This window comes from Cornus florida, unplaced genomic scaffold (assembly GCF_030987335.1).
Source record: "Cornus florida cultivar Cherokee Brave unplaced genomic scaffold, ASM3098733v1 CherokeeBrave_3.0.0_Hap2_Chr06, whole genome shotgun sequence".
Taxonomy (NCBI): Eukaryota; Viridiplantae; Streptophyta; class Magnoliopsida; order Cornales; family Cornaceae; genus Cornus; species Cornus florida.
The window spans coordinates 76,443,422-76,458,528 of record NW_026775576.1 but is presented as its reverse complement, the minus strand read 5'-3'; the positions used below and the strand labels follow the sequence as shown (position 1 = coordinate 76,458,528).

At 33.7% G+C, this 15,107-nt stretch overlaps 1 long non-coding RNA gene across 1 annotated transcript; it reads left to right on the top strand.

Annotated features, from left to right (window-relative positions):
* Positions 1-2,868: 2,868 nt before the first annotated feature.
* On the top strand, positions 2,869-5,015 carry LOC132312160 (uncharacterized). The gene is made up of 3 exons (XR_009483203.1): positions 2,869-2,966; positions 3,461-3,518; positions 4,637-5,015. It is a non-coding gene; the product is annotated as an uncharacterized LOC132312160 (long non-coding RNA).
* Positions 5,016-15,107: the final 10,092 nt, after the last annotated feature.

The window sequence follows — 15,107 nt, the reverse complement described above, 5'->3', positions numbered from 1 at the left end:
ATGAGTGCTGACAATAACCTTATTGTCCCTGGAATCATAAAATAATCCACCTCTAGTGCCCTTAGGATAGCCAACAAACAAGCATGCATCTGATCTTGCTTCCAACTTGTCTGTCTGTTTCTTTCGCACGTGTGCTGGACACCCCCATATATGCATGTGATTTAAACTAGGTTTATGTCCAAACCACAGCTCATATGGCGTTCCTGAAACAGACTTGGATGGAACATAGTTCAAAATATACATCGCTGATTCTAAGGCTAATCCCCAAAATAGTAGAGGTAATGTAGCAAAACTCATCATAGATCCAACCATGTTAAGTAAAGTTCTGTTTCTCCTTTCTGCCACTCCATTCTGTTGAGGGCAGTCAGGTGCGGATAACTGGCACACAATACCCTCATTGACCATATGATCCTTGAACTCCCCCAAGAGGTATTCACCTCTTCGATCAGATTGAAGTGTTTTGATAAGTTTACCTAATCTACGCTCCACTTCCGCCTGAAACTCACGGAATTTTCCATAAGCTTCTGACTTGTGTCGCATTAGGTAAATATATCCAAAACGTGAATAATCATCAATGAAAGTGATGAAGTACTCAAACCCTCCTCTCGCTTAGGTGTTCATGGGACCACACACGTCTGTGTGCACCAACTCTAATTGTTCTTTGGCTCTATATCATTTGGCTGAGTAAGCCCTTCGAGTCATCTTTCCTTCAATACATGACTCACAAGTTGGCATAGGCTCCTCTGCCTCACAAGGTAATAAACCTTCTTTAACCAACCTTTGAATCCTATTTTGATTGATGTGACCCAATCGTAGATGCCAATGATACAATGAGTTTGGAGAAACTGTTTTTCTTTTAACATTCAATCTAGATGAAGTTGCATTTAATTCATAATTTTGCATTTGATATGAGCTAGGAGTTAAAACATATAAATTATTTTTCAATGCACCAGAAGTTATAACACAACCATTTAATTTAATTAAAACATTTTTTCCAAAAGTAAAAATATAATTTTTGCAAACCAACGAAGAAACTGAAATTAAATTGTGCCTAACATTTGGCGCATAAAGACAATCTTCTAAAATAAGACTCATCCCACTATCAAACTGCATATGAACCACTCCCACTGCTTTAGCTTCCACCTTAGCATTAGATCCCATATGCAAGTATATCTCTCCTTCATTGAGGCTTCTGGACTCCTGGAATCCCTGCAATGAATTGCAAACATGATTAGTGGCTCCAGAATCTATGCACCAGGAATCTATAGATTCAACCACATTACATGCCTCAACAATGAATATACCTTTTCCTTTACTTTGTGTGCGAAGTATTGGGCAGTTAGGTTTCCAGTGACCCGGTTGACCGTAATGGAAGCAGTTTCCTTCGCCTTCAACCCGCACTTTCTTCTTTCCCTTATCCTTTTGGATTACTTTGTTTGGCACAACCACAGTTTTGACACCATCATTCTTCTTTTTCTTGCCCCTCCTCTTGGGCCTAGAAGTGGATGGTCCAGCAGACTGAGTGTAGTTGATAGATGCACCCTTGCTTTTGTTTATCCCTTCAAAGGTTACCAACTCATTCAATAGTTCAGCGAGTGTGTACTCAAGCTTATTCATATAATAATTAACCCTAAAAGAGTTAAATGAGTCTGGCAATGAAGCGATAATCATGTCAACCTGAAGTTCACCATCCAAGTTGCATCCAAGGATCTCCAGTTCATTTAAAAAACCAATCATTTTTAAAGCATGTTCCCGAACTGAAGTACCTTGGACCATCTTAATGGTCATCAAATTTGTCATAGCATTTTGGCGTGCACTCTTACCAATTTGCCCAAACATTTCCTTAAGGTTAAGCATGATGTCTGCAGAAGTGAGATATTGAAGATGTTGACTTTGGAGTACATTCGAGAGTGAAGCAAGAATGTAGCACCTAGTCATCCCATCTGCTTTATTCCATTTCTTAAAAACTTCATGTTCCTCAGGAGGATCCTCAGGCAAAGGTGGAGAAGGTCTAGGAGTAGTAAGCACATAATTCAACCCCTCATATGTGAGTACAATATCTAATTGCCTTTTCCAATCGATATAATTAGGTCTAGTTAATCGATTTTCTTTTAGTATGTTTGCAAGTGGACTGAATGCACTAGTCATGATAAATCTGAAAATAAAAGCATTCATACAATAAATAAAGTGAATAATAATAATCATGCAAGTATAAAATAATTAATTAATTGTGGGTCCCTTAACCACATTGCATGAAAAATCGGACAATCAATATGCCAATAACTTATCCCGTTGGCGGAATTCATTATTACTTATTGACGAGAACAACTCATTATTTCCATATCTTTTTAGACAATGCCTTATCTATATATATGAAATAATTCCCGATTAAATTTAGCCTTTCTAAAATCACCTAGTATAGACCACTCCGTTGGGGAGCTAATACTATTGATTTTAGATTGAGTGTATAACATAATTAATGCTCCAACGAAAAATCAAATATTAAATATATTGCCATTAATAGCTTAGACTCTTTAAATCATGCGTAGGGCCTTATTTTTAAATATCTAAATATAATGGTTATAAATATATTTTCGTGAGACCACCATTCTTGTAATCTAGACTCTTTAAATCATGCGTGGAGCCTTATTTTTAAAAATCTAATCACAATGGTTATAATTACGAAGGCCATGAGGTAATGTATAAAAATCCCCGCTCCCACTCAATTTTTAATAATATAAAACTAAGGTTTTCAATTCATGATTTAATGCATGCAAAATGCCTTGATTTTAATCCAATTAAATTTAGAAAATATATGGATTTTAAATGATTTACTAATATTTAATTTGAGGCAAAAAAAATTGATTATTATTGATTATTATTGATTTGGAAATTAGGGCAATGTTGTGTTGATCTTTACCAAGGGTGATTTGAAAGAATTGAGCGAAGTGGTCGCCAAGTACAAGGTGAAGTGGTAAAAAAAACACTATTTTTTGTTGTTGTTGTTGCGTGGTAAATAATAATAGTAAAGGAGTAGTCTTTTCTGAATTTTGATTTTTAAAAACTTTACGGACTTGTCATCCTAATTAATGTGCAAGTAACTTGAGTACAAATTATGAAACCTTATTGCAACTAATTGATGTGTATGCAACATCAGTACAAATTATTTAAAATCGAATGGAGAAGGAAATGTGAACTTTCTAAAAAAGAAGGAAAAAAGAACTAGGGAAACTAAAATAATAGATTGTGGTAAAAGTGATACGGAGGTTGTGGTGTTGGAGTCCTCCTTTGAAGTTTTTGCCTTCAGGAGTGGACCTTGTAAACCTCCAAGTATTTTAGCTGCTAAAAAAATTAACATCAATTTAATAATGATTTCAAGTATTACATGTTCAAGTTCAAATAATGCATAGGAGTTCAGTGGCATATTTAACTTTTTTCAGTTTTAATCCTACAATTACAGGTATACCTGTTGGGGAGAAGAAAGTTCAGTGAAATGGGTGGAATCGGAAAAGATATTGGTATCTTCCTTGCACACGTCTTCCCTTATTTTCATAGTGTGGTATAACAATTTCTATATTTGGTCTATGTGCTATTTTGGATTATTTGGTTTTATATTCATGTTTTGTTTTTTAAAAAAAATTGAGGGGAATGACTGAGGAATATGTTCTCTATATTGTTTGGTTTATATTCATTATTGGATTGATTTTTTAGATTATGGAAAATTGCAACCTCTACTATCAATTTATGACAAGAAACACCCCTACGAAAAAAGTTTGACATAAAACCCGCTAAATGTGCAATTTGTTGCAAAGTCATGTTTTAGTGATGCAAATTTGTTGATTATTTGGTTGTTTCTTGATGTTCTAGTCTATATGATTTGTGATTGATTTTTCTTGTTGAAACATTGATTTTGAATTTATCTTTTGGATTTCTTTTTTCATTACGTTCTTTTTATTTTTTAGAAAAAACTTATAAATATTTTTCAAGGCATAAGATTATTGTATTTATTTTTAAAAAAATCGTATTATATTAGTAATTAATTGGTGGTTGATATGATCTATGGGATCGGATTAGGATCCGGTTTTAGAAATGCAAACCCAAATATATACCCTAATGGCTTCTAATAGATTATTAGGCAATTGACAGTTCGTGATTTTTGTACCAAAAAGCATAGAGGACTTGTTTCTTTTGCAGTGGTACAAGATTTATTTTGCATATATATATATATATATATATATATTATTTTACTGAAATTTCAATTAGTTGATAAAATATTTTATATGCTCTTTGGATTATTTTTTTCATTATTTATTTAGTTTGACGTTCTTGGATTATTTTTTCCTTAGTTAGTTTAATTTTTTTTCCATTATTTATTTTTTATGTATAAATTAAAATTACATACATGCATAGTAAGCCTGAGAAAGGTTTGAATGAAAATTACATGGCCCAATAGAGGTACCCAACCCAGAGATTAGTGCCAAGCCCATATGACACCTTGTTAGAGGTATTCCACAGTTCGATTAAACAGCCAATTTTGGCGAAATAGTTGGTTTTATGTTGATGGTTGTACAGTTGATGTTGTGGATTTATTTTTTCTATCTATTTGCTATGATGTTTACTCCTATTTATCTATTAGGGATTTAACCAACACAATTCACACCATTCTGAAAAGGCACGAGAGCTGCTTCAATAGGGTTGTAGAGCTGCTGCGACGCTTTCGTGGTCAATGGCAAAGCGGTTCTAACAGTTTGAAATTAAAGTAATTCTCGCCGACCTTGTTAGAGAAATATTTATTCTTGGTGACATAGTCATGCCAAGCGATTTTGTGCATTTTGTTAATTCTTCTTGAATTCTGAGAATAGAATGAGAATAGAAATAGAATGAGAATAGAATATCGGTATAAGTATTTATTTGTGTGTTTTAAAATTTAATTTACATAGTTTTACTTTATTCATTTTTAAAGTATTGAAGTTTGTATATTATTTTTTAAGGGGAAAAATCGATCCGTTACATCATAGGGTTGACTTGATAGTAATATTATTTCGTGGTTGAAAATCCCAATCACATTATGGTCTTTATTATCCAGATACCTCCACAAAATCAGATGTGAAATGGCCGAAGGGAGAAGACTATATAGGATCTCATATGGTGCATGGGCAGCGTATGAATTGGTGACACCCCCACGGATTAAGAGGATGGCCATTAATATGTTTGATCAACGGGTGAACTTTTTGTTCCCCGGATTCGTTTTTATACTACAAATTGCTCTACGAAAAAGGAAAGTAATGTTTGCAGAAGTAATTTTGAAAAAAAGGTGAAGGCTTATCTACTTGTGTTGTAGAAAATGGTATTGGTTTTGAAAAATTTTGTATTGATTTTTGTTGATATGCTCTTTGATTGGAAATATTTGGGAAATTAAGAGGTTACATTTTTCAGTTGATCGTTCTAAATTCGATGTTAGGACTGAAGCAAATGTTTTTCGTATTAATTTTAGAGCATGGCAATGAAGCAACAGTACTTCACTTTAGATATTCCCTAAGAAATGGTTTGCTCACTTTTTAATTATTATTATTACTTTTTTAAATCTTTTGTGTGGGTATATATACCTACAGAACTGATTTTTGGTTTTCTATAAAAAAAGAAAAGAGAAACAAACTAATCGTTACTTTCCTAGTCCTCACCAGCCAACAAAACCAAATTTCAGTCTAATTCCGTTCACGGCTCTGGGCCACACAATTAACATAATACACACGCACACTGACTTTGTGTCTTAAACCCTGTTCAAATTTTTAATTGCGTTTCAATTTGCTGCTCGTCCTTGCAATAGATCGTCATTGCAATTCTTCATTCCATTCCCATGAACCATGCTTCAGCAGAACTCCAGAGGCTTTGTACATCCTGAACTCCAACGTCAACTCCACCAATTCGTTTTCGGAGGACCATGGAGCAAGTCAGCCTCTATGACTCCCGAAAGTCATTCATCTTTGAAACCCTAAGAAGACTTTCAACCAACTCAATTTTTTAAAAAATAAATTAAAAATATATTGAATAAAAAAAAATATTACTCTGGGGCAAGAGAAGTTATCTCTGCAACTATTCAGCCTCTATGACTCCCTTTTTTGAAGCTCTGCTATTCATCTCCAAAACCCTAAGAAGACCATGATCCATGATGACTCCATCTCTTTCTCTCTATTAATCTCAGAAACCCTAAGAAGACAATGATGACTCCATCTCTCTCTCTCTATTAATCCTAAAAACCGTTAGACCACGACTCTATCTCTTTCTAACCTACAACTCTGAAGATGTTTGTGTTGGGATTTATATGTCCTGGCATAGCAAATTCCTATCTGGATTATAGTGACATATGTTCCAAACATATCTGAAATATTTATGATTTATATAATTGGTGAATTCAATGTATTATGTTTCGATTCACTATGAAATTGATAGTGTCCATGTAATTACAAGAAATATTTGTATATATGTATGTGATGGCAATCAATGCATGATATATAAATAGTAATTATAAATTGTTCATAGTCGGTAATTATGGATGGACTCATAATTAATTAAGACTTGAACTGGATCCGCGTTAGGTTGAGATATATTGCGAGAGCCGTCGTATGTAATTACTCCCTATCACCGTCATGGCATTTGACTCTTAAGTATGAGAAAAGTATAGACTCTTTTATTAATTAATAATTACTTTGATTTATTCGGCAGATTCTTCGGGATCCTTAGACCGACACTTTGGGTAGTTATGTAATTAATAGTTAGAGGGTTATATTTTCAATATTTGCATCATTGCTACTTGTATTTATTTTGTATTGATTATGGTTGATCACAAAGTAAATTCGAAGGCCTTCGTGTGTTTTTAGACAAAATGATTTATTATATATTTATTTATTTAAATTATTATTTTTGTCAAACAAATGTTTTATTGTGATCGAGCCAGAAATAATCAGAGGTACCAAAATAGATATATTAATTAAGTAATCGGATTGATGGCTTTATTTATCCGATAACTAATTATGCATAGAGGGGTCAAAGTGCAATATTGACTTAGAGGTTATTTATTATTTAATTGGAGTTCAATTAATTTCTTTTAGTGGAGTAGAAATTAATTTATGAATTAATTGAATTGGGTCCATGGACCGGGCCAATTATTAATTCATTGTAGCCAATAAAATAATAGGCCCAATGGATTCTCACTCATAGCCCAACTTGATATTGGAATCATATTAGATTTGAGACATATGAATTAGAGATGGAGAATGATTTGTTATTTCCTTTTCTTTATTTTTATGTTGCCTATAAATATACATGGTCTATGTATATTTTAGGGTGTGTGATTTTTAGTAGAAGGAAAAAGGAATATATTTTCTCTCTCTAGAAAATTAGGGTTTATGTTCTCATCTAATGGAGGCTCCCACAAGCCTAGTTTTCCAAGGTCATTCATGGAGGCTTATGAGTGATTCCTAAAGGCAAAACAATTACCAAGAAGATGGAGATCCAAGAAGAAGGCATCTTGCTAAGGGATCTACAATAAGTGAGAACATTCACTTTAGAGGAAAGTTTTAAAGGTTTACTCAAACCTTGATGTAAGTATTCAATCTTTTAATTGAATGATACATCATATTTTATTTTTGCATAAAACTTGTCTCTATGTAATGAATCAAGATCTATGAATTAAAATCCTTCGAAAAGTTTTTAAAACTAGCACGTTTCCCAACAGTGGTATCAGAGCATGGTTTGATTCATTACTAGAGATCATGATTTTATGAAAATCATCATTCATGGATCCAAAATTATATTCATATATATTTTTATTGATGTATGTTAATGTATGATTTAATATGTTGATATATATTGATACATGATGATGTATGAATAATTGTGAATGAATGATGATGTATGGATGGGCCATGGATGAAGCTTATAGGAATATTGAATGTAATTTTATCTTTGGATGAATGTAATTAAGGCTTTGATTTAACCGTTTGAAAGTTCAATGATGTAATTTATTTTTCCCATTGTATTTCAAGTTGTAAATATTTTTAAAGCCATGTAATATTCATCAAAGGATGCTATGAAGCTTCAAGAAGGTCCAAAAGGGTTAAATTATGCTTCAGTAATTTTCTGAAATTTTTTGGAATTTTTCTGGAATTTTTTGAGGCTTAATTTAATTTTCTAGGAATATTTCTGATTTTTCTGGAATTTTTCGGCATTTTTCCGGTGGCCGGAGCATCGCCGGCGGCGAGAAGAGGCGTTGGAGGAGGCTGGGATCAGATGTGGTGCATGTGGGGTGAGCCTGGCGCGTGAGGAACACGCGCCAAGAGGGGACATATGCTGGCCAGCCAAGAGTGTAGGACCTCCACGCGCGTGCAGGCGCGTGGAGGCGTGTCCCACGTGCCCCACGCGCGTGCCACCGCGTGGGGGCGCGTCTCACGCGCCCTAGGCGCGTGCCAGCGCGTGGGGGCGCGTGCCTTCACCTGCAGCATGCCCCAGGCGCGTGTGAGCGCGTGTGGGGCCCTCCAGGCGCGTTCCAAGCGGTGTTTTGCTTCTCCTGGTGCGTACCAGCCTTATGTGGGTGTTTGCAAGCCGATGGATGATCTTCCCGCGATACTTAGAGTAGTTAAATGTTAAAAGCTGATTCCATTGGCCGTTTTATTTGTTTTATCTGTTATTTATTTATTTATGCAATGTATGAAATACATGGAATATATAATTGTTAATTAATTATTATTCATGCCTTGGATCCATGATATTTATTTAAATGGCTTGATTTACATTAATTAAATTATGAAAATTAATTGGATTAGATTACTAATTAATTTGAGGGCACTTATTGGGAAACGAAAAATTATTTTTGAAAATTATTTTTAAAGTGTGCCTCCAATTAAATATTAGTGAATCATTTAAAGTTTAAATATTTTCTAAATTTAATTGGATTAAAATCAAGACGTTTAGCATGCATCATATCATGTATTTAAATAAAATGAAAATCCTAATTATGAATTATTTAAAAAAAAAATTTGAGTGGGAGCGGGGATTTTTATACATTGCCCCATGGCCTTCGTTATTAATACCATTGTAATTAGATCTTCAAAAATAAGGCCCCACGCATGATTTGAAGAGTCTTAATATTACAAGAATGGTTGTCTCATGAAAATAAAAATATTAAATGTTCATTGTAATTAGATCTTTAAAAATAAGGCCCTACGCATGATTTAAAGAGTCTAGATTATAATGACAACATATTTAATGTTTTATTTTTCGTTAGAGCTTTAATAACGTTATACACTCAATCTAAAATCAATAGTGTTAGCTCCCCAACGGAGTGGTCTACACTAAGTGATTTTAGAAAGGCTAAATATAATCGGGAATCATTTCATATAGATAGACAAGACATTGTCTTAAAAAATATGGAGATGATGGGATTTGCCCGCCAATAACAATAATGAACTTCGCCAACCGAATAAGTTATTGGTGTATTGGTTATCCGATTTTTCATGCAGTGGTTAAGGGACCCACATATTATTTTAATGGAAGTGCTCACCTAATAGCAAATGAATCTCTACAATAGTAATAATGAACTCCTCCAACAGGATAAGTTATTGACATATTGATTGGTTGATTTATTATGCTACAGAGTTGAGGGACTCACATTAATTAAAAGGGATTATTCACCAATAATGATAATGATCTCTTGTTCGATTGAGATTTATTATATTATGTGGTAAACAAACTCATTTTAATTTTAAATATGCATGATAGTATTAATAATTCACCTTGCATATTGTATGAATGCATTTATATTCAGATTATTTATGTCTTATCAATTTTATCTGCTTGCTTACATATTCAATGTGTTTGGACCTCATTAATATTGACTGGGAAAGGAATTTAGATATTTTATTCACAACGTAAGAGTACAAACGTATTTACTATTCCTAAACCTAATTCTTTTACTTTAAGATACCCAAGAGAACATTAATGCTTTGAATTAGTGAAATAAGACAAATGAGATGACTTGGTGCAATATTCTAGAGTTTATCTCGAATACGCTCCAAAGCTAACATTTACATTATTTTATTTTCTTTAAGCATCATGTTAAATGTCAATATAATGTTTTGGTGAGATTAGATAGGGCGTATGCCTACGTACTATGTCAGACTTGAACACCATCAAGATAGCCTAAGGAACTCCAGTATGAAATCGAATTTTGGAAAATGATTGTTTATTATTTAAAAATTAGCTGGAGATCAATAAGGCTGACTTGGGTGGTAAGTTTCAAGTTAACATGATTATTGCCTTGTTACCAAACTCGTTCGACTCTGTTAGAGTGAACTAAATAAGGAATCAGTTTGAGTTCACACTCGCTGATATTCTTATAGAATTGGTAACAGATGAAGGGATAATCAAGAGTATGGGCGTTCCTATCAATCTAACCTAGTCTATACCATCTTCTTCTAGGCCCAAGTGGACGGGCAAAGCAAAGAAGAAGGATGATAATAAGACTAGACTAGCACAAAACATGGGTATTCAAAAAGGTTAAAGGGAATAAGGCAGTGTATGTTGAGGGCGAAGAAAACTGTTTCTTTTGTCGCTAACTAAAACACTAAAGGACGAACTGTTTAAGCAATGACGTGGCATAGGAAAATATATATTTAATCATTGAGCCATGTTATGTGGTTGCGTCTATTAATTCCTGATGGATAGATTCTGGAGCCACTAAACATGTTTGCAATTTATTGTAAGGATTTCAGGAATCCAGAAGCCTTGATGATATGGATATATATTTATCTTTTGACCTGATGCCAAGGTTGTAGTTAAGTCAGTGGGAGTATTACATATGAAATTAGAGAGTATGAGGATATTAGTATTAGAGAACTATCTTTATGCACAGAAGTGAAACGCAATCTCATTCTTATTTCACTATTGGTTTATAAAAACTGTGTTGTTATTTTGTAAAACTGGTTTTATAAAATTGAATAGATATGCGATTGCTTTTGGTGCATTGAAAGATGGTTAATATACTATAATCACAAACTCTTAAGATTTGCAGGATGTAGAAACTAATGTTGCATCTTCTAGATTGAATGTTAAGAGAAAAATTGTTATTCCTGACTCATTGTATTTTTAATGTCTATTTTTGGGTTATTATTAATCAAAATAAGATTCAAAGATTGGTCAAAGAAGGTTAATTACCTAGTGAGGCAGGGGAGCCTAAACCAAACTTGTGAACCCTGTTTTGAAGGATAAATAACTCTTAGGGCTTAATCAGCCAGATGAAATAGACATAAAGAACAATTGGAGTCGGTACACACTGACACGTGTGGTCTTATGAACATCCAAGCAAGATTACTCACGTTTTGGATAAGTTTATCTGATGCAACACAAGTCTTAAACTCTTGGTATTTTCTGAGAAGGTTAAGACTGATGTGGAACACATATTAGGTAAACTTATCAAGACACTTCGATCTGATCGAGGATATGAGTATTTCTTGGGATAGTGCAAAGACTATATGGTCAATGAGGGTATTGTGTACCAGTTTTCCGCAATTGACGCTAAATGTATTTAGGTGTCAAATAGGAATAACAGAATTCCACTTAACATGGTTAGATCTATGATCAGCTATGCTACATTATCTATTTCATTTAAGAGTTTAGCGTTAATGACATCGATGTGCATTATGAACTGCATTCCATCTTAGTCTGTCTCAAGGATACCGTTGAGCTGTGTTTTTTACTAAATATTAGTTTGAATCATATGCATATATGGGGTAGTCTTGCACATGTGCGCTTGATATGGACAAGTAAGTTGGAAGCAGATTATAGGCATGCTAGATTTGATAGCTACTCTAAATGTCACTAGGATGGATTATTTTATGATCTCAAAGATAAAAGTTGATTGTTTTCACTCACTGTTTATCTATAGGAGAATCATATTATGAATCACATACCTAGTAGCATAATGTTAGAGAATTTGGTATGAGTACCAGATGTACCACATGTGAACACACTTATTATAGAGATTGAGAATAATATATGAATTCCCTATTGATGCGTTAGCATCATCTACTACACAGATTCTTGCATCGGTACATTGATGTAGTGGGAGGATTATCATCCAATTCGACAGAATCATATTTTTAGGTGAGACCATTATGGACATCCCTGTTAAACATGAGTTGGACCCAGTAAGTTACACGGAAGCATGAACCGATGTGGATACAGATCGTTTTGGTGAGTTACTATGAAATCAGAGTTGGAATCGATGTATTCTAATAAATTCTGGGATCTTGTAGAACTTTCTAGTAGGGTGATTCCTATGGAAGGCAAGTTAATCTACAAAAAGATACCAGAAGATTTCTTAGTGAATAAATCATGAGTGTACAAGGGAATGTCATTATTTTTCTAATTCTATATATATAGATGACATCCTACTCATTTAGAATGATGTGGAAGTTTTGTCATCAATAAAGAGGTAGTTGTTCAAATGAAGGATTTTCAGGATGTAAGCTAGATTCCTAGGATCAAGCTTTTGCAAGATCAGGTTAAAAGGAAAATAGGCTTATCTTAATAATCCTACATTGATAAAGTTTTGACCAGGTTTGGTATGCATAACTCAAAGAATGAGTTCTTGCTTTATTGATATGGATAGCTCTCTCTAGTAAGTAGTTTTTCAAGACTATCAAAGGAGATTGAGCAAATGAGACTGGAACAATATGTTTCAGCATATGAGAGTCTCATATATGCCATGGTCTATACCAAACAGGACATCCGCTACATAGTAGGGATAGTCAGTAGAGATCAGTCCAATACTGGACTTGACAACTGGTTTATTGTGAAAAATATCATTAAGTACCTAAGGAGAACCAATGATATCATATTCATTTATGGATGTGATGATATGGTCCTAGTCAGGTATGCTAGTTCTGATTTTTAATCAGAAGTAGATACTATGATTTCATGACTTAGTGTATGTTCACTTAATGGAAGGGAGATCAGTTGGTAGATTGTTAAGCAGATTTCAACTGCTGACTCAAACCTGTAGGTGGAATATATTGCAGCCTTAAAGGCGGCAAAGGAAGCCTATTAGTTTGATCTCACTGATTTAGAGGTTGTGGAGTATACTAGCCTGCCTATTGAGCTATGTTGTGACAATAGTGCAGAAGTAGTCCAAACCAATGACCCAAGGTTCCATAGAGGAACAAGATACACTGAGAGGAAGTATCATGTTCTACATGATATTGTTCGGCAAGAAAATGCACTTGTAGTTAGAACATTGCATTGGAACACAACTTTGTTGATCCATTATCAAAGGTGTCATTGATCAATAATTTTGATCATCATCTGGATAACATTGGAGTTAGGTGCAATTTGAATTGGCTATGAGGGCAAGTGGGAGCTGTTGGGATTTATATGCCCTGGCATAGCAAATTCCTATCTGGATTATAGTGACATATGTTCCAAACATATCTGAAATATTTATGATTTATATAATTGGTGAATTCAATGTATTATGTTTCGATTCACTATGAAATTGATAGTGTCCATGTAATTACAAGAAATATTTGTATATATGTATGTGATGGCAATCAATGCATGATATATAAATAGTAATTATAAATGGTTCATAGTCGGTAATTATGGACGGACTCATAATTAATTAAGACTTGAACTGGATCCACGTTAGGTTGAGATATATTGCGAGAGCCGTCGTATGCAATTACTCCCTATCACCGTCATGGCATTTGACTCTTAAGCATGAGAAAAGTATAGACTCTTTTATTAATTAATAATTACTTTGATTTGTTCGGCGGATTCTTCGGGATCCTTAGACCGACACTTTGGGTAGTTATGTAATTAATAGTTAGAGGGTTATATTTTCAATATTTGCATCATTGTTACTTGTATTTATTTTGTATTGATTATGGTTGATCACAAAGTAAATTCAAAGGCCTTCGTGTGTTTTTAGACAAAATGATTTATTATATATTTATTTATTTAACTTATTATTTTTGTCAAACAAATGTTTTATTGTGATCGAGCCAGAAATAATCAGAGGTACCAAAATAGATATATTAATTAAGTAATCGGATTGATGGCTTTATTTATCCGATAACTAATTATGCATAGAGGGGTCAAAGTGCAATATTGACTTAGAGGTTATTTATTATTTAATTGGAGTTCAATTAATTTCTTTTAGTGGAGTAGAAATTAATTTATGAATTAATTGAATTGGGTCCATGGACCGGGCCAATTATTAATTCATTGTAGCCAATAAAATAATAGGCCCAATGGATTCTCACTCATAGCCCAACTTGATATTGGAATCATATTAGATTTGAGACATATGAATTAGAGATGGAGAATGATTTGTTGTTTCCTTTTCTTTATTTTTATGTTGCCTATAAATATACATGGTCTATGTATATTTTAGGGTGTGTGATTTTTAGTAGAAGGAAAAAGGAATATATTTTCTCTCTCTAGAAAATTAGGGTTTATGTTCTCATCTAATGGAGGCTCCCACAAGCCTAGTTTTCCAAGGTCATTCATGGAGGCTTATGAGTGATTCCTAAAGGCAAAACAATTACCAAGAAGATGGAGATCCAAGAAGAAGGCATCTTGCTAAGGGATCTACAATAAGTGAGAACATTCACTTTAGATGAAAGTTTTAAAGGTTTACTCAAACCTTGATGTAAGTATTCAATCTTTTAATTGAATGATACATCATGTTTTATTTTTGCATAAAACTTGTCTCTATGTAATGAATCAAGATCTATGAATTAAAATCCCTCGAAAAGTTTTTAAAACTAGCACGTTTCCCAACAGTTTGTACTTCTTTTCATATACGGAAATGTTACAAGCCAAGGTCCCGAAAGGGTCACTAACGAAATAGTGCATTTAGAAGCTCATTTACTCTACAATTTAGACAAAAATGGAATTGTGAAGTTGAGATATTGGGTAAAGACCAGGGATATTTTAATAGGTAAATTAACGCCCCAGATGGTGAAAGAATCATTGTCTCAAACCGTAAACCCTAACAAGAAACGCTAGTCTGTAATTGTAAAGTTTCTGATAACGGCCCTAAGCCGTTC